Here is a 25022-nt window from a genome sequence, read left to right as displayed (position 1 = left end):
ATACTTATATTCTTCCAGTATTTCTAATCAATGATTGGATGAATCCTCAGATGCAGAATCCAGAGAAACCCCCAATGCATTGTACACCATATGTATCTATATAATGCAAAATCTATGTTTTATCATGATTTTTACACCTCTACTGTGGGGAGCAACTGGGAGCAACTCGGACTAGACTAAGTTACTGGAATTAAGACTTATTCTATGCATCTGCTTTCCCACAATATGGCGCTGAGAAGAGAGTAGCAACTTCTGCGCAGCTGCCTCTCACTAGCTTGGGTGATGACCTGCAGGAGCTGATCCTGCTCCTGATTGCAGGAGAGCAGCGTACTCGGCGTGTGGGTAGCAGAGTTGGGATTGGTGGAAGGACTGTAAAGGAGGAGAGAGACAACATGCACCAGGAACATCTAAGGGGAACATCTGAAGGAACACCTGAGCAGCCCCCAAGAAAGCTGGCCGGCGGTGTGCCGCTCCCCCACGGAAGTGGGGAAAGTGGCAGGGGGAACCGCCCTTCCACGGAGGTGGAAGGGATGGTAGCCAACCCGGGAAGAACCAGCAGCAAACCTGGGGAGGGCCGAGCAAACAAAAGAACAGCGCAGGGTCCTGTGTCGTTCTCCACGAAGAGGGGGAGCGACATAATGGTGCCGTGACTCGGATAGGAAACTTAGGAGGGAAGAAGCAGGAAGAAACGGGAAGAAGTGGAAAATACCGGAGAGAGAGACTAGCAAAGAGCCTAGGGAAAAGCCGGACAGAAAAGGTGCCGGAAGAAGCTATCGAAAGCCTAGGCATAAACTCGGATACAGACTGTGGGAAAGAAGTTAGGATTTAAAGTGAAAGCAAGAAGAAACTGAGACTCAGATACGGACTGCAGGTTGAAAGTGAAAGTGAAACCTATAAGAAACTTAGACTTGGATACGGACTGTGGGGAGAGGCCAGGAGAAATGAGGGAGGAATATTGTTGGAAGAAAACTTAGGGAAACATACTGGGTAGAGAAAAATGTTAGGGAGGATGAAGCCGCGAGTGCAGGCCGAGGCGGAGACGTAGGCCATCTTGGAATTCTTCAAGTCAGCCCGGGGAGCAAAAGGCGAAAATTTTCAGATCTGAAAATCTGGAACCATAAGGCGGAGATGCGTAAGCTAGGTTGAATTCGCCAGGTTAGCCCGGGGAACTTAGATTGAATGCTAGTGGCAGAAACGTAAGCTACGCTGTGTGACTCGCGGAAGCCACCGCGTGCAGAGAGAGCACAGGGCGTGAATAGATAGGGAACACGGGGCTGGCGCGAGGCCGTGGTGCTAACTGTTGATGTACAATGTAATACTTTATCCCTTTTAGTATTTTTTTTTTGTTCTAGTATTACACACTATTGGTTGAACTCTGTAATTAACACACAATTATTCTTAGGTGTTGAAATTTTAACTGAAAAGTGATCCCTGTTAAATATAAGAGTGGGAATAAGAGAGGGAGGAGATGTACAGTTTGGCACATGCTCAATCGGACTTGCCCCAAATGGTTGAGTTAGAAACGTGCCAGGGGATTCCAATACAATCCCATCAAGGTGGCATGTACCAATGCCATCTCACTAGTCCAAGTGATCCATTTCAGTTCACAATGATCACACTGAAAGGTCTAAGAGTCAAAGGGATCACACAAACAAGACTAGTGTCTGCTAATACTAACTGATAGAATCAAAAAGGGAGAGAACAATCCAACATGGGAAGTGAGATACACAGCAAACCCATAGAATGGCAGATGTCCTAAACAGCACTCTGGCCTCAGAATCAGCCCTTAAGGCATGCGGATCTGGCTGAAGAGCCCGTGAGAGTATTTCAGGCATGGAAAGCCAAGACACTCTGGAAAAAAATAAAAAAAGAAGACCTACATGAAAGATCTCTGCGAGTGAGATCCCAGTGGAAAGAATGGGCCATCAAAGAAGGAGGTACCTTTCTCTGAAGGGAGGAGAGAACTTCCACTTTGGCTATGACCCTGTCTGAATAAGATCAAAGTCACGAACTCAAAAGGCTTCCATAGCCTTGGCAACTCATGACTAGAGCCTAGGGAGATTACTGACGCCATAAACAAGAGTGTCAAATTGTTAAGTCAACAACAGGAGTCACTGTGTACTTACTCCTCATGTAGGATCTGTCCTTAGTGTGTTGTCCAATGTGAAGTAATGCTATAACTAGTACTGAAACAGTATTTTACACTTTGTGTTTCTGTGTGGGTGCAAATTGATGAAATCTTTACTTAATATACACTAAATCTATCTTCTGTATATAAAGATAATTGAAAATGAATCTTGATGTGAATGGAATGGGAGAGGGAGCGGGAGATGGGAGGGTTGCAGGTGGGAGGGAAGTTATGGGGGGGGGAAGCCATTGTAATCCATAAACTGTACTTGGGAAATTATATTTACTAAAGAAAAGTTTAAAAAAAAGGAATGTAAATTTCAGCTACTCTTCTATACAGCAATGTGAGGGAACTGTGTTTATCTTCTTGGAGCTGTACCTATGAAATGCATCAAATCTGTTCTCTTTTTATTAATAAAAATTTTAAAAGAAAAATGAATAAATAAACGCAAAATGCACTTACATTTTTAATCCACAAATTCCTTTTCATAATTCTTTCCACTCCCACTCTCCTTATTCTCATGGTGGGAGGGAGAATCTGAAAGAAAACTGAAATGTTTTTACAACTTTATTTGGAAATAAACATAATCTTTGGAAATGACTGTTATGATGCACAAGCTGTAATCCATACTCAAAATGAAGGGGCTGTAAATCAAGCTTCTCTCATAATTTAGGTTTATTTCCATTTGTCTTAGGTGTACTGAGCAACTGTAAATAAATGGTGTCAGTTGTTTCTGTAAAGAATTTTATACAAGCCACTGCCTTTTTCCAATCTGTCGCTGGCATACACAATGATACCTATTAAGCTAATTAGATGTATTCCTTTGGTATAATTAATAAGCAATAACCATACTGTTGTTTGAGGATGCTAAAATTTTAATGCCCTCTTGTTATCTATCTCACTTGAATACTGAGTAACATAATAGTTCCACAGAGTCATAAAGTAGCCAAGACCCTTTTTAACTTTATTGTTATTGCTAACTCTAGCCTATTTCTGAATGTGGTATTAAACCATTTCTGATAATTGAGATAGTTACAGGCACTGGGTAAGAAATAGCTATGACATGAATGTGAATACAAGGTGATTACATTTATTGCTTGTGTTCTCACAATTAGAATGGGAAATTTAGGATAAAAAATTGGCCTTAGCTCAAACTTTTCTGGCTTTTTATGCCAATTCAATGCCCAGAAGACTCCTAAAGCTTTGTTTTTGTATCCATTAGTTGACATGTGAATTTGGGTCATCTCCAGACACTTTAGTTCCCTGTATCTCGATGCAAAACAGAAACCTAATCCTTTCATTCAATGTGTACTCCTTGAGTATAAAGCTATGTTCTAGGTTCCATTCTGAGACTTGAATACATAGTGTCTACTTCAAGTAGCTTTCAGAGAAAATCATAGATTCTCAAAATCGGAGCTAATATCGAAAGGCATTTAGTTCAGCCCCTCACCAAAAATTTTGAGTAGGAAACCCAACAATCTCATTTAATGGATGAGCTGTAGACACAATTTGGGATGCCCACTTCTCATATTGGAGCCTGGAACTGGACATCTCAAGTGATGGAGAACTTGTTACCTTTAAATCAGTCTAACCTTAAAAAATCAAGAAAACATATATTTTGCAATACACTGTGCTTTGTTTGAGTTTATCATTTTCATTGGAGTACTATAAGAGCTCTATTTACTCTTTCACAGGGGATTATTCAGTTATTGTGTCAATCGTGTTTTCCACACCCCTGTTCATTCTTCTATTTATTATACAACATGATTCCGAATCACTTCAAAGCTCTTACTGCTTGATTCTGTATGTTTTTCTTTGAGTCTATATGACTTCCTGTCGCTCCCCCTCTTCGTGGAGGAACGACACTGAACCCTGCCTAGGCTTCATATCCGAGTCACGGCACCATTATGTCGCTCCCCGTCTTCGTGGGGGAACGACACTGGACCCTGCGCTGTTCTTTCGTCTGCTCGGCCCTCCCCGGGTTTGCTGCTGGTTCTTCCCGGGTTGGCTACCGACCCTTCCACCTCCGTGGAAGGGCGGTTCCCCCTGCCACTTTCCCCACTTCCGTGGGGGAGCAGCACACCGCGGGCCGGCTCTCTCGGGGGCTGCACAGGTGTTCCCCTTAGATGTTCCCCTTAGATGTTCCTGGTGCATGCCGTCTCTCTCCTCCTTTATAGTCCTCCTCCGCCAATCCTAACTCGGCTGCCCACACGCCGAGTACGCTGCTCTCCTCCAATCAGGAGCAGGTCCTGCAGCTTGTCAAGTTGGTGAGAGGCAGCTGGGTAGAAGCTGTTGCCTCCTCTCCCAGCGCCATATTGTGGGAGAGCAGATGCATAGAATAAGTCTTAATTCCAGTAACTCAGTCCAGTCCAGGTTGCTCCCCACACTTCCAAAGTCTTTGCATGGTAGAGTCTTGTCAATAGAGAAATGATCTAGCAGATACTTATTAGCATATTCCTTATTCAAGCAAGTTGTTTTATTTAATGTAAACCAAGTTTACATTACAATGAAAGGAGAAGTATATAAACAAAGGGAAAGTATTCTCGCAAGGAAATCATCTCTGCTGAGCCCTAAGGACGTTCTCAGTGATTGTCTTTGACACTAAGACTGAAGTGGGCCCTAGGTTGGAATGTCAGGGAGTGCTCCCCCTGGAATGTCAGGGAGTGCTCCCCTGATGAACGCAGCATAGCTGGGCTTCAACAACAGGGATGCATTACAAAGAGAGATTTTGGTAATAGGAAACTTCTGAAAATATACTCTTCCAAAGATAAAGGTGGAAGGGCTACTTTGAATTATCCCAAAAGACAAGTAATCAAACCCAGAATGCATTGTTCTTACTGGGATGACAAAGATCTTTCATCACCCAGAAAGTTGTAGCTACCAGTGATGGAGACATGTTGATGTCTCGCTGAAAACACAACAGGAGCTGACCATCATTAACCATTACTCTACAGCAACACGGAGCTAAGGATAGTTCATTCTGTTTGGAAGCAATTGTAATGACTTCCCAGAAACTGAAAAATAATGTCAATAAAAATTAGCTACTTACATATTTATACTATACTTAAATTAACTAGCATTTGATAAGAACAATCCAGGTTGTTTCTTGCTTCCTTCTTAACCTCTGGTAGAAAAGCATTATTACTGTCATAACAATAAGGAAAATTGGAGATTTAGTGTGGTTTATAATTTACCAGGATCCCAAACAAGCCAGTGGCACAGAAAGTTAAGAATCAAGGGGTCAGGCATTTGGCTCAGTGGTTAGGATGTCACTTGAGATGCCTATATCCCATATTAAAATGTCTCATTTGAGTCTCAGCTTTGCTTCTGATTCCAGGTTCCACTATTGTGCAGCTTGGAAAGTAGCAGATAATGCCTCAAGTCCTTGGGTCATAGCTAGTCATGTGGGAGACCTGAACTGAATCCTTGCCTCCTGGCTTCTGTCTGGCCCAGTTCAGGCTGTTGCAGGTATTTGGACAGTGAATCAGTAAATAGATGATCTGTATTTCAAACAAAATGAAAAATTTTTTTAAAAGAACCCAGGTAGTTTGCCTCAAGAGCCATCAGTGACTAAACGCAATACTAATCCTGTGTTACACATGGACAAGCAATGGCCAGTGGTTTATGTGATTTCCATTAACTTTCAATTTTGCTGAAATTAGTTTTGACATTGAGTTATGACTTTAGGCTGACTGGAGGGATTCTGCCAATGGAATATCAACTTCCTCTGGAGGCTGACACAGCACTCTGAGGTTGGTTGTCTTGATTCCTATGCATGATGGAGACTCGAGCTTTGGAATTGTGAGGATTGTCAACATCAGCATCTTTTTGATGAACTTGGAAACACAAATCTTGAGCCCCACCACAGATATGTTATATTAGAATTTTTCTTCTAAAAAGATCACCTGGTATTTTGTATAAAAGACATGTGGGAATCAGGACAGGAAGCACCATAATAAGTTCAGCCTAACACTAATTTCCTAGGCAATATGACATGCAAGCAAAAGACACAGAGCTAAAGACAACAGGGTTGACCTCCCTCCCTCCCTCTCTTCCTTTTCTCCTTTCATCCTTCCTTCCCACCCCCTCCCCTTTCTTCTTACACTTCCTTCTGTAGATTTTTGTTAAGTCCTACTAAGTAAAGTCAATCACGATTCAGTCAAAGTTCTATCGAAGATACCTGTATCAAGAGGACAACAAAAAACAAAAAAAACATGGTCTTTGTCTTCATTAAGTTCTCAGCCTAGTATGGGTGACAGACAACAAATGTGATCAAAGTGATGAATGTATAATTCAATTGTTTATATGTGTAAGACAGAAACACAAATAGGGGACAATAATAGAGACTAGCATAGAGTTTACTTAGATAGGATGTTGGGAGTGAATAATATTTAAATATGATGAAAGTGATCCAGCAACATGCAGAGTAGGGGAAGCACACCCCAAGCAAAGGGAAAGTTGAATGTCAATCCGTACCATGGTAGAGTTCCCAAAACTGAAAGAATCCTCAGAAGCTAATCCTTCTGGGATTATGTTTCTACTTTGAAATAGTTTCCCTCTAGTATTGCGACGCATGAACTACAGCGTTTCCCTGATGTGGGGAGGCTGGGTCTGGCTTCCCATCTCCAACCATGGGAAACAGTGCTGTTGGACACATACTGACCAGAAGACAGCAGAGAAGGCTCAAGTCTCCTTGGCTACATCCCCACTCCCTTATGGACTTTCCCATTGCCAAAGTTTCCCCTACCTGTGTGCACATGGTGATGAAACAGAACTGTGTTGTTGGGGAAGCAAACTCTTTATGTCTTTGAGAAGCTGTTCATCTGTAGTGCTGACTCCCAAGAGAACAACACAGAGAAACGGTTAGGTCAAAAGCATACAGTTTATTCCAGAAGGCCTCTGGTCTCAACTTCTATATATGAACCTCTAACTTGGTTAGTGGAAGTGAAGCTGCCTGTTGGGGGATGAAATAGTGCTTCCTTTTCCTAAGTACAATGTTTGGTTCTGCTTGTCTTTCATGAAGTATGTGGATAGAAACCTTTTTAGTTAATTTTGAATTTCTAACTCCCCTAACAACCACAACTGAACGGGGTAGAGAATGAAAATGCCACAGTGAAGGAGGTACCTTTCTCTGAAGGGAGAAGAGAACTTCCACTTTGACTATGACCCTGTCTGAATAAGATCGAAGTCGGCGAACTCAAAAGGCTTCCATAGCCTTGGCAACTCATGACTAGAGCCTAGGGAGATTACTGACGCCATAAACAAGAGTGTCAAATTGTTAAGTCAACAACAGGAGTCACTGTGTACTTACTTCTCATGTGGGATCTGTCCTTAGTGTGTTGTCCAATGTGAATTAATGCTATAACTAGTACTGAAACAGTATTTTACACTTTGTGTTTCTGTGTGGGTGCAAACTGATGAAATATTTACTTAATATATACTGAATTGATCTTCTGTATATAAAGATAATTGAAAATGAATCTTGATGTGAATGGAATGGGAGAGGGAGGGGGAGATGGGAGGGATGTGAGTAGGAGGGAAATTATGGGGAGGGGGAAGCCATTGTAATCCATTAACTGTACTTTGAAAATTTATATTTAAAATAAAAAATTTAAAATAAAAAAAGAAAATGCCACAGTGATCTAAATTGTGCTCTTTGTTCAGGACAGCAATGAAAAGGCATAGATTTAAACTCAGACACAAGAATATTCTAGATGTGCCACCTAGATTTATACACATTACTGACAGGTTATATCTAGCCCACATTAGAATTATTCTGTTTTCTAAGTGATACGTGAATACCTTCTATGTGTCCAGCACTGTTCTAGACACTTGGAGTAAATCATAAAAAATATTATAAAATTTCAGTCTTCTTGGATCTCATTTCTAGTGTCAGTTGAATAAATGAAGGGGAAGAAGCCTTGAGCTTACAGCAAAACTACATACTGTCAGAACATCTATCCTCCTACACAGAGAGATGAGAAAGCATTTTGTTTATAACTTGTCTTCCTCTATTCCATTCCACAGTTTGTCCTTTCTTCTATCTCCTTCATAATGGAGTAACTATTGCCAGTGTATTAGCTTAAAAGTTCATGTTTGATTAATGCATCAAGTTAATATGCCTTAAAAGTAGGGACCAGGCACTATTCTTTCCCATTAATTATACTCACTGATTCATTCAATGACTATTTCCTATTGCCTACTGTATGCCAGGCACTAAAGGCCCTAGAGATGCTGCCAAGTATAAATCAGAAAAAATTTCCCTGTTTGGGAAACTATCATGTTTGTTAACAAAAAATGCATTTATTACAAAGAACAAAGAAACAAATGTTGATGGTGAGTGCAATGGTGGCGTTGTTTCAGATAGAGAGGTGAGGAACCCTTTTTGGAGGAGGTGAAGTGTGCAGAGGACTGTTTGACAGTCCAAAAGAAGAACACTGCTAAGGAATAGCGGGTGCAAAGGACCTGCAACTGAAACAAGATTGACAGGTTCTAAGAGCAGAAAGGGTCTGAGAATGATGCAGAAATAGAGTTCTGGGAGACGTGTCTGGAGATATGGAGTCCTGCCAGGCAACGTCAGAATTTCTGCCACAGAGGCTGGATTAATTTTCAGTTTGATGGGAAGTCACTGGAGTCTGTTGAGGCAGCCAGGTGATATGATTTCCATTTTGAAAAGATTACTCTTGCGGCCTAGAGAATACTCTGGCTGTAAGGAATGGTCTGTGCGCATGCACACATCAAAGCAGAGACACTACCTAGGAGATTCTTCAATAGTCATGTAGAAGATGATGATGTATTGAACTATTGTAGTAGTGTTGAAGGCAGGAATGGCTATGTATCTAGGGTTATGGATTGATGGTTGCTGCAGCATGATTAACTGACATATTGCATCTGGAGAATGAGAGGATGGGAGCCATGAATAACTCAGGTTTTGTCCTAAAAGTAGGCTAATAGCGTCAAAGTAGGAGGATGGCAGCTATGACAAGAATCTCCAAATTCATGTGTTGAAACTTAATCTCCCTTTTGAGAAATGATTAGATTACAAAGATTTAGCTCTCATGAATGGATTAATGCACTATACAAGTTCTGGAAAAACTAGCATAGGCCCATTCAGTCATTCAATATTCCATCATGTGGAGAAGAGAGCTTTCACCAGTCATTGAATGCAGCACCTTGATCTTGGACAGCTCAGCTTCTGGAACTTGAGAAATGCATTCCTGCTATTTACAAATTACTCAGTCTATGGCATTTAATTAAACTAGAACAAATGAACTCAGGCACTTCCTTTTAGATGAGGAAGGCGGCTAGTGGACCCACAGTTGGTTTCAGTTTTATTAAGTTTAAGGAGCTAATTAGATATCTAGAAGCAGAGTACATGTGAGCAGGTGGATAAGAACTTGGAATTCCAGGGAGTGGTCTAGGTTGGAACACATATTTCAGACGATGGTATTTAACATTATGAGAGTAAATGATTTCCACATAAGAAGTCAGCATAGATACAGCAATGGATTAAGAACCAATTTACAGGGTACTCTCAGGATTAGAGCCTGCTAAAATAATTGGGCAAAAAGATGAGAGGGTCTGATCACACACATGGGAGGAAACAATAACTTGTGTCCTGGGAACAAAGGAGAGGAAGAGTTTCTTGAAATGGGTATTGGTCAGCAGCGTGCAGCTAGATAAGGTCTAGGCACACCACTGACTTTGGATATGGAAATGAGCACATTGATGGTTTTGCCAAAGGGGTGGGGTAAAATGTAGTTAGATAGAGAGGTTAAATAGAGAAGAGAAAGCAAAGAAATGGAGCAGACACGATCTCTGATGGAATCTGACTCCACAGGGAAGGACGGAAATGGAGTTTCAGTTGAAGAAGATCCTGGGCTCTAACTAGAACTGCAAAAAAAACAAGAGATACAAAATGTATGAATGTTGATGCAGAAGAATTGCACGGAGGGGGAAATTGATGATGCAGGAGAATCAACAGATAACTGCAGAAGTGAAGTTCTTGAAGGCTGTAGAAGAAAAGAATCCAATGCCCCAGGAGAAGAACTAGCTGTATTTGGGCCATTTGTCCATCCACTGCATGTGAGGAAGGCAGGATTATGGAGTTCAGGTGTCCTGCATTTGCAGCTTGGCCATGGAGGGTAAGGGATTTCCTTTCTGAGTGCTTACAAGAAGCTGTGGTGGGCAGAATAATGGTCCTTTTCCATCAACAGGTTTTACCCATGTCAAAATGACTGGAACCTGGAAATATATTAGGCACACAACAAGATGGAATTAGAAATGCTAACTAGCTAACCTTAAAATAAGGAAAGTATTTTGTATTATTTGAGTGGGTCTGTGTAGACACAGGATCCTTTAAATGTGGGAAGTGAGAGGCTGAAGTCTGTCACATAAATACAGTGTTAGAGAACCATGACCAATCATTACTGGCTTTGTAAATGAAGCAAAGAATGTACAGGTCTTGAGAAGTTGGAAAAGAAAGAAACCAATTCGCCCCTAGAGCTTTGAGAAGGAATGCAACCCTGTTGGTAACCTGACCTTGACTTGAGTCCACTGAAGCTGATTTTGGATTTCTCATGTTCAGAATTGAAAGGGTAATACACATGTGTTGTTTCAATCCATCAAATTGGTATTATTTCAAGTCACCAAATTGCTACAGAAGTAATGGAAACCTAACAGGGAAGTCAATCATCTTTGAAAGAAAATGTGGAGAGGGAACGTGGAGACTTTGGAAGAAATAGAAAGTTATAAAATATGAAGCATTTTCAAAAGTTCATGGAAAATGAGTAGTGTGAAGAAAGCATGTATGGTTATAAAAATTTGTACCAAAATAAATTTGTATTATAATTCCTCATTAGCTTTTAGACATGTTTTTGTACGTATATGTATACATACAGATGCACACATGTAGATATGTGTAATTTTATGTGTGTGTGTATATATATATATATATATATATGTGAAACTATTTTAAGTATTCTAGAAACCAATGGGGTTGTACTTGATTTACTTGACTAATGAGGTCTTGATTTGTCTTACTTGACACAATCAAAAGCGGGAACATACATTTATCCTTCGGTTCAGTAAATGAAGTTTTGTGGACAATTTACTGCATACTCGAACCTGTATGATTTTCTCAGTCCTGTTAAGATTCTTGAGTATAGAAAAGGAATTGGACAGAGCTGCATTTAAGTGAGGCTACATTTTGACAAGAAATTGGTGAAAGAACAGGATGTGAGATTGAGGCTGTGGGCAAAGGGATATTTATAGAATCTGTCCATCATAAAATCTAAGCTGGGTAAGAAAGTGAGTGGGAACTTAAGGGAGCAATGGACAGTGAACAAATGATACTATTATTACTCATTAGGTCTCAGTGTGTTCAAAGAATTATTGGAACAAGTTCACCATGGTGAGAAAATGAAACGGCATATGTCCAATGTAGAAGATGAGATCTTGTAGTGGAGAGTTTAGAGATGGTTGTTTTATCAATAATGATTTTTTTCCAATACAAGGACAATTTGTGGATGAAAATAAATAAGGTAGTATAAAGAACAAAGTCAGAGGAAGTGATTCAGTCCAAGAAGTTAAAGGCTATTTGCATAGGATTAACAGAGTCTCTCTCTCATGTAGCTGATTGGTAAAGAGATTTGAGACTTTGTTAGGAATTGAATGTTCAGAGCCCTACAAAATCCATATGTTGATCCTTAACCTCAGTTGTGATGGCATTAGGAGGTGGCATTTGGGAGAGATAATTAGGTTTAGATGATCCTGAGGATGGGGCCCCCTGAGGGATTCCTGTGATTGGAAGAAGAAGAGACATCAGTGTTCTCTTTCCTTCCCTCCCTGAGCAAGAGGATGGCTTTTAATATGCCTGAAAGTGACCCCTCATCAGGATCCTAATCTACAAGCACTGTGAACTAAGACTTGGAATCTCCAGAATTGCGACAGATAAATGTGTGTTAACTAGTTCATCTGGTGTATGGTATTTTGTCATAGTAGTCTGAACACTTGACCAAAGGAATGAAAATAGCATCTTTACTGAGTGAGGTCTCTGGAAATAAGCAGGGTTCTCTAATTCACTTTCTTTTAAAGTCTGAATTTCAGATTTGTTACTTCTCCACTGAGCTCCATTACTAAGTATTCTGCCCTTAAAAAATATTTATGGATTTGAAAGGCAAAATAACAGGAGAGAGAGAGAGAGAGAGAGAGAGAATCATCCATCTACTGGTCACTCCCCAAATGGCTGCAACAACGTGGTCTGGACCAAGCCAAAACCAGGAGCTAGAAACTCCATCCTGAGCTCCTAGATGAGTACCATTCCCAAGTACTTGGGCCATCTTCTACTTCCTTCCCAGTATTGTTCTTCAGCATTAACCTGAAGCTGGATTGGAAGTAGAGTAGCTGGGGCTCCAATCAGCACTCCTTTACGGGATGCCATCATCTTGTTTGTTTTTTAAGAAAGAAATGGGATAGACTAGTTCCATTCCAGTTATTATGCAACATTGCTTCTTACCATCGATCAGCTCATTTTATCTAATATCAGGTGGCAGTTTCCAAAGGAACATGATCAGAAATTGCGTGTGCTTATGGACTTATGGGTTTATCAGGTTCAGTTTTTACTGAAAGATAGTTTAGGTACATAGCATTTTAGTATCAAATACAGAGATTATAGCTAAAATTTTAGTTACGTTTATTTCCCTGAAGAAAATCTGGACATGATACTTGTCTGGTGAATGATTCGAGGATGCTGGATCATGAACAGATTCCATGCATAACAACCAATCCTGAATCTTACAATGGCAGAATGAGTACTGGTTCTCCTGATCAGGTTTATAGTTCCCAGTCAACCTGGATTTTTAATCCTTATCACATCTAATCGGGGATATCTCCTTCCCTCTCAAAGTACTCCTGTGATAGTTCCAGACTCACTTACCTTTGAGATTCATTTGATAAATAATAGTTGTCAGCTATGTACTGATGTCAGGCCTATATAATTCTCTTCACCATTCCATGAGTGAGATACTAGTAATGTTACAATTTTATGAATGAGGAAACCAAGCCTTCAAGTGGGTATGTTGCTCAAGATAGCAAAGATAACAAATAACAGAGCACAAGTATTCTGGCCCCAAATGTGGACTTTTCACAGTAAGTCAACTAATGGTAATAACCATACAACATCTCTCACTTTATTTTTTTTAACCTTTATTTAGCCAAAGTACAGTTTATGGATTACAATGGCTTCCTGCCCCCCCATAACTTCCCTCCCACTTGCACATCTCCCATCTCCCACTCCCTCTCCCATTCCATTCACATCAAGATTCATTTTCAATTATCTTTATATACAGAAGATCAATTTAGTATATATTAAGTGAAGATTTCATCAGTTTGCACCCACACAGAAACACAAAGTGTAAAATACTGTTTCAGTACTAGTTATAGCACTACTTCACATTGCACAACACACTAAGGACAGATCCTACATGAGGAGTAAGTACACAGTGATTCCTGTTGTTGACTTAACAATTGGACACTCTTGTTTATGGCGTCAGTAATCTCCCTAGGCTCTAGTCATGAGTTGCCAAGGCTGTGGAAGCCTTTTGAGTTCGCCAACTTTGATCTTATTCTGACAGGGTCATAGTCAAAGTGGAAGTTCTCTCCTCCCTTCAGAGAAAGGTACCTCCTTCTTTGATGGCCCATTCTTTCCACTGGGATCTCACTCGCAGAGATCTTTCATTTAGGTCTTCTTTTTTTTTTTTTTTTCCGGAGTGTCTTGGCTTTCCATGCATAAAATACTCTCATGGGCTCTTCAGCCAGATCCGAATGCCTTAAGGGCTGATTCTGAGGCCAGAGTGCTGTTTAGGACATCTGCCATTTCATGAGTCTGCTGTGTATCCCACTTCCCATGTTGGATTGTTCTCTCCCTTTTTGATTCTATCAGTTAGTATTAGCAGACACTAGTCTTGTTTGTGTGATCCCTTTGACTCTTAGACCTATCAGTGTGATCATTGTGAACTGAAATGGATCACTTGGACTAGTGAGATGGCATTGGTACTTGCCACCTTGATGGGATTGTATTGGAATCCCCTAGGTGTCACTCAGGGTGAGATTGTGCTCCACTTCAAAGTCAACACACTCATTGGATTTCCTTTTTAAAAAAAGATTATTTGAAAGTCAGAGTTACGCAGAGAGAGAGAGAGAGAGAGAGAGAGAGAGAGAGAGAAAGAAAGAGAGAGGGAGAGACAGAGGTCTTCCATCCACTGGTTTACTCCCCAACTGGCTATGATGGCCAGAGTTGCTCTGATCCAAAGCCAGGAGCTTCTAATGGCTGTCCTACAAGGGTGCAGGGGCCCAAGGACTTGAGCCATCTTCTACTGCTTTCCCAGGCCATAACAGAGAGTTGGATCGGAAGTGGATCGGAAGTGGGACTCGAACTGGTGCCTATATGGGATGCCTGCACTGCAGGCTGAGGCGGCTTTACCTGCTATTCCATAGAGCTGTCCCCCACTTATTGGATTTCTAAGAATGTTGTTCTAATTTTTAATGACCTACTTGAGTTTTAGTGAAGCAATAAAATTGTGAAGTATTGAAAACCACCTTCCCTACAGTCCCTGAATAATAAAGTAATGCAATGATCATTACTCATTCTTGTTTTTCTGAATTCATTACTTTCTATGAGTTTTCATAGACATCAACTCAGCCAAAACTCCCACCTTCCTGGGCTGCACATATGGTAAATATGACTCTACCCATTAGACTGATGAGCCCACTGATGCCAAGGGACATTATGGAATATGAGAAGTCACAGTGATTGTTTTCCATGGGAATGACACACTTAGGCTGCCACCTGCCCCCTCATCACATCTCCGCCCCATGCCCCTTGTAGACATCACTAATTCATCATGGCATTTCTCTGCTGAGCCCCGACACAGCTCCCAAAATTCACAATTTGTTTGGTATTGTCTGGGTAGTTTATTTAAGCCTAATAACGTTTAAGTAGTTGAAATAACCAGAATTTGCAACTACTTTTCTTTGAATCCAATGTTGCTTCATGAAAAAATGGCTAGGATGCAGCTTGGTATTGTTTGCTTTCTGGAAACCTGTGTTGATAACTGTCTTGAGGAATAGGGAATTTCATTTAATATGAAAAGGCACACTCAACCTTAGTGTATAACCATCCCCCAAATTTGAATTATTGAGGAACAAATCAAACTATTATCTTTATATAATTACTTAATTTGCATGATTCTTATTACTCGTATTGGTTGCTGTAAATGGGATTTAGGGTTTTAAATATGAGCCATTATGATTCTCTAAGCTAAGCTCCAGGAAATTTTAGATGGTAACAAGAATCACATCAATATAGCCCAAAACAGCATGTTACCCTCACACACTCAGAAAGCCATCAAGGACACATGACCTAGAGATGCTCAGAGGCTTGTTGAAGATAGCCTCACGGAAATATTCTCTTGGTGGAAATTCACAGGTTGCATGGGGATAGCAACTCTATCTATACCTGTCTCAGTCTGTAGGGCTGTGGAGCTCAAGGGAAAGAAATAAATATGAGTGCTGGATGTATGTCATGCACTGTAACAATACCTTAGTACAAAGAGCAGATAGGGTGTAATTCAGCTCTGAGGGACAAAGGACAGATGGGTTTAACAGAACCCACACTTATACAACTCTAATACCACTTATTTCCAAGACTTAAAGTTGCACTCCAGTCTAAGATGTCTGCACTGCACTTACTTACAGAGAACAGCAACAGAGACTGACCAATCAGTAACCACCCTGGACACAGTCTGCTGATCATAGAGTGTTTATTACACTTTGGTGAGAGAAGCTTTTGAGTGTTTGCCCTTTTGTTTTCTTACTTGGTGTTTTTAGAGGCAGAGAAACAGAGAGAGCTCCCATCTGCTGATTCACTTCCCAAATGCCTGCGATGGCAGAGGGTAGGCCAGGGATAAAGCTGGGAGCTGAGAACTTAATCTAGGTTTTCTATGTGGGTGGCAGGAGCATAATTAATTGAGCCATTATCAACTGTATCCCAAGGTGCACATTAGCAGGAAGCTTAGATTAGGAATAGAGCCAAGACTTGAACCCAGGCACTTCAATGTGAGGCACAGACATCTTTGCTTGTATAATAAGCAGCTCTCACTGTTTTTATGTTTTTGCTTCCTTGCTTCACATTGTATTATTTGCCTTGTGGAGGAAGATCTTACAATGCATACAGTGTAAGAAAATAAACACATGGTGATTCTAAGATGGCAAAGTAGGGAGTGATGTACTGCGCTAGGCCAGGGATAAATAGTAAATAAATAAATAAATAAAGTATAGGATGTGCACTTTCAGGGGGAGAATTAGAGAGAAAACTGCTGTAGAAATTATATGGAATGAAGGGAAACATGGTGGACCTATGCAGAAGATGTGGGCATTTAGCACAAACACAGACAGAACACATGGCTCAGCAGCTGAGAGCCGGAGGGGTGCCGGCTTGGAGACAGAAGTGAGATCAGACTGCAGAGACCCATGGTGATATAGCTGGAGGGAGATTGTGGAATGAGTCCAACCTGGAGACCTAGCGGCTAGAGGGTACCCACGGACCCAGTGGAAGCAAAGGGGAACATTTCTGTCACCCCACTGTGGCAACCAGCTGACAGAGGGTGGGCCGCATTTTGGGCACAAGCAGCAGCTGTGGAAGCCCTTGTGTGCGTGCACGCAGCAGCCGGCTGAGACAGAATGCCATCTTCTCAGTCATACTGGTGGCAGCAGCGGGGAGAGGGCAATATTCATCCAGTGGCTCTTGAGTACACGTGTGATCCAGAGATTCTAGCAGATTTTGAGTCTGGCTAGGAGGATTGACAGGGAACTGGGCATTCACATGAGACTGTGGAGCACCCCCAGCCAACCAACATACCACAGGCTCCAGGGCTCCAGGTGATTTTGGTGAAGCGCCACAGGCAGCTGACTTGGGGAGTCTGTCTCTCTGTGGACTTGACAGGCTGTTAGGGGCAGAGCATACCCTCTGCACCCAGCAATTGTGGGAGTCTTGTGTGCTGAGGCTGTGGTGACTGGCTGCATGAGAGGTGTCTGGACAATCTCTGTATATGGTTCCACATATTTGGAGCTCCCTGGTTGCCTGGGGCAGCTCATTGAAGTGGGATACATACATGCTTGGAGTGAGGACCAAGCAGATCATTTGTTTCATATGATGGTATGGATGAGTTTTGTACTCACTGAGGGCCAACACCCAGGCATTGATCACCTTGAAGGATAGGAGGTGAGTATGTAACCACATCAACAGAGGTGACAATACCCCACCTTCTGTTTGTGAGAGGAGATTTACCATACCCAACTTGGGTATTACTCTTGATACTCTCACACTCAGAACACACCTCCAAGTATTAACCAAAAGTGCAGACTTTCCACTAAACCACATAGGAATAGTTCAATGATAAAAGTCATCAGAGGAAAAAGACTAACAATGATCTCCACAAAAGCCTAAAAATAAATGCAGAAATTCAAGAAGCAAGAATCAGGAAGAGAACATTACCCACCGCTAAAGTAACACAATAGCATTTCAATACTAGAATGTGAAGATGAAGCATTTGATGAAATCCCTGAAATTGAATTTAAAAGATGAAGCATAGCATTCCTCAAAACTAATTAGAAGCAAATCCACAAATTAAATAAATTCACATATGACATGAATGAAAATTTTCCCATGAAATTGAAACTTTAAAGAGAAAAAAAAATGAAATGATATAAATGAAGAATTCAATAGATCAAATAAAAAATATAGGTGAAATCCTTAACAACAGACTTGATGAGGCAGAAGAAAGAATATACAAGATAAAAGACAAATATTTGGAAATTTTTAAGTCATACTGAAGGAAAAAAAGGAGAAGGAGAATGAGAAGGAGAAGAAGAGCAAGAAGAAATTCAAAAAATTAAAAACTGTGCTGTAAACAAGAGTGTCAATTTGTTAAGTCAACAACAGGATTCACTGTGTACTTACTCCTCATGTAGGATCTCTGTCCTTAATGTGCTGTACATTGTGATTTAATGCTATAACTAGCACTCAAACAGTATTTTTCACTCTGTGTTTCTATGTGGGTGCAAACTGTTGAAACCTTTACTTAATATATGCCAAACTGATTTGTATATAAAGAGAATTGAAAAATGAATCTTGATGTGAATGGAAGGGGAGAGGGAGTGGGAAAGGGGAGGGTTGCGGGTGGGAGGGAAGTTATGGGGGGCAGCCATTGTAATCCATAAACTGTGCTTTGGAAATTTATATTCATTAAATAAAAGTTAAAAAAAAAAAAAACTGTGCTGTGGTTGGGACTGTGGCATTGTGGGTAAAGCCACCATTTGCAGTGCCAGCATCCCATGGGGGTGTGTGTTCAAGATCTGGCTGGCTGCTCCACTTCTGATCCAGCTCTCTGGCCGGAGAAAGCAGAATATGAATGAGGTTCTTGGGTCCCTGAACCTGCATGGGAGACCTGGAAGAAGCTCCTGGCTTCAGATAGGCCCAGTTCTCTCTCTCTCCTCTCTTCTCTCTCTCTCTATGCCTCTGTCTCTCTGATACTCTGCCTTTCAAGTAAAATAAATAAATTTTAAAAATCTTAAAAAAAACTGTGTTGTAGATTGGGATACTATCAAACAACCCAACATATATGTCTTAGGAGTTCTTGAGGTGTGGAAAGAGACAAAAAGACAAAAGAACCATTACAGGAAATTTCCCCAGTTTGGAGAAAGACTGGGACATGCAAGAACAGGAAGCACATAGAACCCAAATAGACATGACCAGAAAAGAGTTTCATGAAGACACATTTTAGTCAAATTTTCAACAGTAAAACATAAAGAAAGTTTCTAAAATTTGCATGAGAGAAGTACCAGTTTATTTTAAAAGGGTCTCCAATTAGACTCACAGCTTATTTTTCATCAGAAACTCTATAGGCTAGGAGAGAATGGAGAGACATAGTGCAAATCCTAAGAGTAAAAACACTGTCAACACAGAATACTGCAAAGCTCTCATTTATGAATGAAGATATAATAAAAACTTTCCATAAAAAACAGAAATAGAAAGAAATTGTCACCACTCATCCCGCCTTACAAAAGATGTTTAAGGATGTGCTCCACAGAAACATAGAAAGACAGTCATTGAATGTGAATGCAGAAAATTCTCCCAGTAAAAGTACAAAGGATATCCAAAGTATGCAATAGGAATATTTATGGAAAAATAGATGAGCCAAGTCATTACTTATCATTAGTCACTTTGAATTTTTTTTTTTTGACAGGCAGAGTAGACAGTGAGAGAGAGACAAAGAGAAAGGTCTTCCTTTTCCATTGGTTCACCCCCCAAAGGCCACTGCGGCCAGCGCACTGCAGCCAGTGCACCAAGCTGATCCGAAGTCAGGAGCCAGGTGCTTCCTCCTGGTCTCCCATGTGGGTGCAGGGCCCAAGCACTTGGGCTATCCTCCACTGCACTCCCAGGCCACAGCAGAGAGATGGACTGGAAGAGGAGCAACCGGGACAGAATCCGGCGCCCCGACCAGGACTAGAACCTGGTGTGCAGGCGCTGCAGGCTGGAGGATTAGCCAGAACTAGAACCTGGTGTGCAGGCACTGCAGGCCAGAGGATTAACCTATTGAGCCTTGGAGCTGGCCCACTTTCAATTTAAATGACCTAAACTCTCCAGTTAAAAGATACAGACTGGCCGAATGGATTAAAAAACAAAACCAGAGCTATGGCTCAGTAGGCTAATCCTCTGCCTTGCAGCGCCAGCCGCGGTGGCCATTGGAGGGTGAACCAATGGCAAAGGAAGACCTTTCTCTCTGTCTCTCTCTCTCTCACTGTCCACTCTGCCTGTCAAAAAACAAACAAAAAAACAAAAAACAAAAAAACACACAAAAAACAACATATTCACTGCATACAATAAATATATCTCACCAACAAAGAAACATGCAGACTGAAAGGATGGAAAATGATATGCCATGCTAACCAAAAGCAAAAATGGGCAGATGTCACCATCCTAATATCAGACAAAATAAACTTTAACACAAAAATGTTAAAAGAGATAAAGAATGGAACTATGTAATTAATAAGGGCCAATTCAACAAGAAGATATGACTATAATAAATGTATATGCATCAAATTACAAGGTACACTGCTGCTTAAAAGAAATGTTAATGGATCAAAGGTATACATAGACTCAAATAAAATAGTAACTCAGGACTTCAACACCCCTCTTTCATTAGTGAACAGATCAACTAGTAAGAAAAGAGACGAAGAAACAACAGAGCTAATCAACACTATGGATCAAATTGACCTAAGCAATATCTACAGAACTTTTCACCTCACAGTTGCGGAATACACATTGTCCTCATCAGTGGATGATATTTTATCTAGAATAGAACATATGCTAGGCCATAAAATAAGTCTTAGCAAATTAAAAAAAATCAAAATCATAACATGCATCTACACTGACCACAGTGGAATGAAACTGGAAATCAACAACTCAAAAATCTTTAGAACATATGCAAACACATGGAGACTGAACAACATGCTCATGAATGAACAGCCATGGAAGAAATCAAAAGAGAACTAAAAAAAAATTTCTGGAAACGAATGCAGATTATAATACATCATATCAAAACTTATGGGATACAGCAAAAGCAGTGTTCAGAGAGAAGTTTATAGTAATTGGTGCCCACATAAAGAAATTGAAATTGTACCAAATAAATGAGTTATCAATGTATATCAAGGACCTAGAATAACAACAACAAAGCACACCCAAACTTAGTAGGAAGAAGTAATTAAAATTAAAGAAGTAAAGAAAATTGAAAAAAAAAATATAAAATATCAGTGAAACAAAGAACTGTTTTTTCAAAAAAAGTAAACAAAATTGATACACAATTGGCCCAACTAACCAGAAAAAGAAAGAGAAGACACAAATCGATAAAATCAGAGATAAAATAGGAAAGGTAATTGATACCACAGAAATAAATAGAATCATCAGAAATTACTGCAATAAATGCCAATAAATTGGGAAACCTAGAAAAATGTATAGATTCCTGGACACATACAATCTACCAAAATTGGGTCATGAAGACAGAATACCTAAACAGACCAATAACCAAGGCAGATTCAATCAGTAATAAAGACTCTCCCAACAAAGAAAATCTTAGGACCAGATAGCTTTACTCTGAATTCTATAAGACATTTAAAGAAGAACTAATTCTAATTCTTATCATGTTATTCAAAACAATTGAAACTGAGGGAATCTTCCAAACTTCCTTCTATGAGGCCAGAATCACCATAATTCCTAAGCCAGAAAAAAATTCAACAGAGAAAGAGAACTATAAGCCGAAACCCCAATGAACATAGCAAGCAAAATCCTCAAAAAATACTAGCTAATCAAATTCAAAAACACATCAGCAAAATCATTCACCCAGATCATGTCAAATTTATCCCTGGTATGCAAGGATGGTTCAACATTTGCAAATCAACAAATGTGATACATGACATTAACACATTGAAGATCAAAAGCCATATGATTATCTCAAGAAACAGAGAAGGCATTTGATAAAATATAACACCTTTTCATGATGAAAGCCTTAAGCAAAATTGAGTGTAGAAGGAATATTTCTCAACACAATCAAGGCAATTTATGACAAACCCATGGTCAACATTTCCCCTAAAATTTGGAACCAGACAAGGATGCTCACTCTCACCACTTCTATTCAATGTAGTCCTGGAAGCTTTATCCAGAGCCATTAGGGAAGAAATAGAAATTAGAGGGATAGAAATTGGAAAAGAGGAAGTAAAAATATCCCTATTTGCAGATGATATGATTCTATTTATTTATATTTTCTACATGCTCCTACTGATTTTATTTTTAGATTTTATTTTTAGATAACTATCATAATCAAAACACAATTTAAAAAATGATCACAGCACCTTAGTTTTAGGAGATGTGCCGACTGGGGGACTGTTCCTGAAAAGCGAGGGATTGAGTTCTCTTATGATGACCCTCAGAAGATTAAACCAAGGTAGTAGAAGGGAGTGAACTGTAGCTTGTGTCAGTGCCAAGTGTTTCTCTGTCATAGTGTTTGTGGTTTGTGGTTTCAGCCACACTGTAAGTGCCTCTCATTCAAAGTAATGTGTCCTTTTCATTGTTACTGTGTTACTGTGTAAAAAATAAACTCCAAGGCCCTACACACTAACCTCCTATCTATCTTCCTGTCCTATTGATTCTTTTTTTAAACTTTTATTTAATGAATATAAATTTCCAAAGTACAGCTTATGGATTGCAAGGCTGTCCTTCACTGGTTCACTCCCCAAAGCCACAATGGCCAGGGCTGGGCTGATCTGAAACCAGGAGCCAGAAACCAGAAGCTTCTTCTGGGTCTCCCCCATGGGTTCAGGGGCCTAAGCTCTTGGGCCATCTTATATTGCTTGGGAAAGCAATAGAAGCTGGATCGGGTGTGGAACAGCCAGGAATCTAAACGGTGCCCACACAGGATGCTGGTGCTGCAGACGGAGGCTTACTGTGCCACAGCCCCAACCATGACCTGACTCTACACATAGGGGATCCAAAAGACTCCACTGAGAGACCATTGGAACTCATAAAAGATTTCAATAAAGTGGCAGGATATAAAGTTAACAAATAAAAATTAATAACTTTTGTATATACACACGCCATGATTGAGAAAGAACTTACAAGAACAATTCCATTCGTGATAGCTACAAAATAAATTAAATACCTTAGAATAAAGTTAACTAAGAATATCAAATATCCCTACCATGAAAATTATAAAACATTAAAGAAAGAAATAAAAAAAAGACATTAAAAGTGGAAAATGGTAAAATCTTCCATGTTCATGAATTGGAAGAATCAATAATACCAAAATGTCCTTGCTACCAAAAGCAATTTACACATTCAATGTGATCCCAGTCAAAATACCAACAACGTCCTTCTCACATCTAGAAATATGGAAACACAAGGAACCCTGAATAGCTACAACAATCTTAAACAACAAAAACAAAGCCAAAGGCATCACAATATCTGATTTCAAGGCAAACTACAGGGTAGTTATAATCACAACAGCCTGGTACTGTGAAAAAAACAGACATGTAGACAAATGGAACACAACAGAAACTCTGGAAATCAATACATTCATCTATAACCAACTTATTTTTGACAAATGAGCTAAAATTATTTCTTGGAGCAAGGACAGCCTTTTAAACAAATGGTACTGGAAAAACTGGATCTCTATGTGCCAAAAGACACTTGAAAAAATACTCGGGATCACCAGCCATCAAGGAAATGGAGACTCTTCAGAAATATTAATAAAGACTACCATATGATCCAGCCATCCCACTCGTGGTAATTTATTCATACAAGAAGAAATTGTCATATGAAAGAGTTATCTGTACCTCCATGTTCATCGCAGTTCAATTCACAAAAGCTAAGATATGGAATCAACCTAAATGGCCATCAGCTGATGACTGGATAAAGAAATTATGTTATATATATACTATGGAGTAGTACTCAGTTGTAAAAGAAAAAATGAAATCCTGTCTTTTGCAACAAAATTGATGCAATTGCAGACCATTATAATAACAAATAAGCCAGTCCTAAAAAGACAGATGTCATATGTTTTCCTTGATCTGGGTTAAATAATAGAGTACACAAAATATAATATATTGAAGTGAATTGGTTATTGAGATTTGATGGCTGTTTAGAGCCCTTGTGTCTTCTGTTGAGGAGCAGTGTATTTTTCTTCATATTATTTGTTGAACTCTTTACTTACTGTCATTAAGCAAACTGAAATACATCTTTGTAAAACTTAAGAGTGTTAATAACAGAGGGAGAAGGAAGAAACATATATTTCACTGTATTGTATTGAAAGCAAAAAAAATGTTTATCTCACCTCCAATATGTTGCCCATGTCATCTACTTCCCCTAAAATATCCCTCTTTAGAATGTACCCTTCATTTTACACGTATTTCCATCAGCACTCACAGCATCACAGTCATGAGAGGAAACTCTTGACTAATTTCTTATCAAAAATTCCTTCTGCTACCTCCAATGTTATCAGGTGCACACACTTCTTAACATTCATAACTAATAGTTTTCCACTATTTTTGTGATTATTGATGAGTTGGTTACTGACTGTTTTTTCCTCCCTATGGTGTCACTTTCATGAGGGATATCTGTTTTTGTTTGTCATTATTGCCTAAAAGCCTAGCAGGCTATTTGACACCTAGAACACCCTGTCATTCTTGGTTTTAAGAGCAATAACTTATTTCAAACAATGTCTTTTTTATAGTTAAAGAATTAGTCTCACTGAGATTACACAGTAATCTCATAGTAAGCTTCCAATGAAAAAAACTGTGAATGGCAAAGACTGACTTAGTATCTATGACTTAATATCATTATTTAGTTGGAAAACACTTTTGACCAGGGCTGTGTGCTGGGGCAGGGATGGAAGAGCCACTGTGTGGTACCTTTAATTATAGTAGATCTTTGGTCATTTTTTTTCGCCCCTGATCTTCAGCAACTGTTTCTCTTTTTGAGCACTCATGAAATTCATATTTCCTAGCTTCTTGTGTGAGGCCAGCAGCCTAGCTCATCTGATGGAATGTGGGTGGAAATGATAATCTCTGCTTCCATATCAGGACCTAAAATATCCCTGCAAACTCCCTCATGTTCTCCTCTAGGTTTGTACTTCTGAGAACCATCATCCTAAGATGGCAGTGTTACTGGATGGGAGATGCACAGATCCCTTTGCCGCCCTCGGAGCACAAAGGGTGTCTCCATGCTATTGGTGAGAAATGGACCTTCTCTGAGCTAAACTAGTCAACTCCCGCTGCTTAAATAAAT

At 39.9% G+C, this 25022-nt stretch overlaps 1 pseudogene; it reads left to right on the top strand.

Moving 5' to 3' along the window:
- Positions 1-25022, top strand: part of LOC100359027 (transcription factor E2F4-like) — a 198429-nt pseudogene that overhangs the window by 35444 nt on the left and 137963 nt on the right.

Source organism: Oryctolagus cuniculus, chromosome 6, assembly GCF_051225735.1.
Source record: "Oryctolagus cuniculus isolate XC-2025 breed Fujian yellow rabbit chromosome 6, ASM5122573v1, whole genome shotgun sequence".
NCBI classification, from domain to species: domain Eukaryota; kingdom Metazoa; phylum Chordata; class Mammalia; order Lagomorpha; family Leporidae; genus Oryctolagus; species Oryctolagus cuniculus.
The sequence above is the reverse complement of the archived record's forward strand: the minus strand, read 5'-3'. Positions and strand labels throughout refer to the sequence as shown.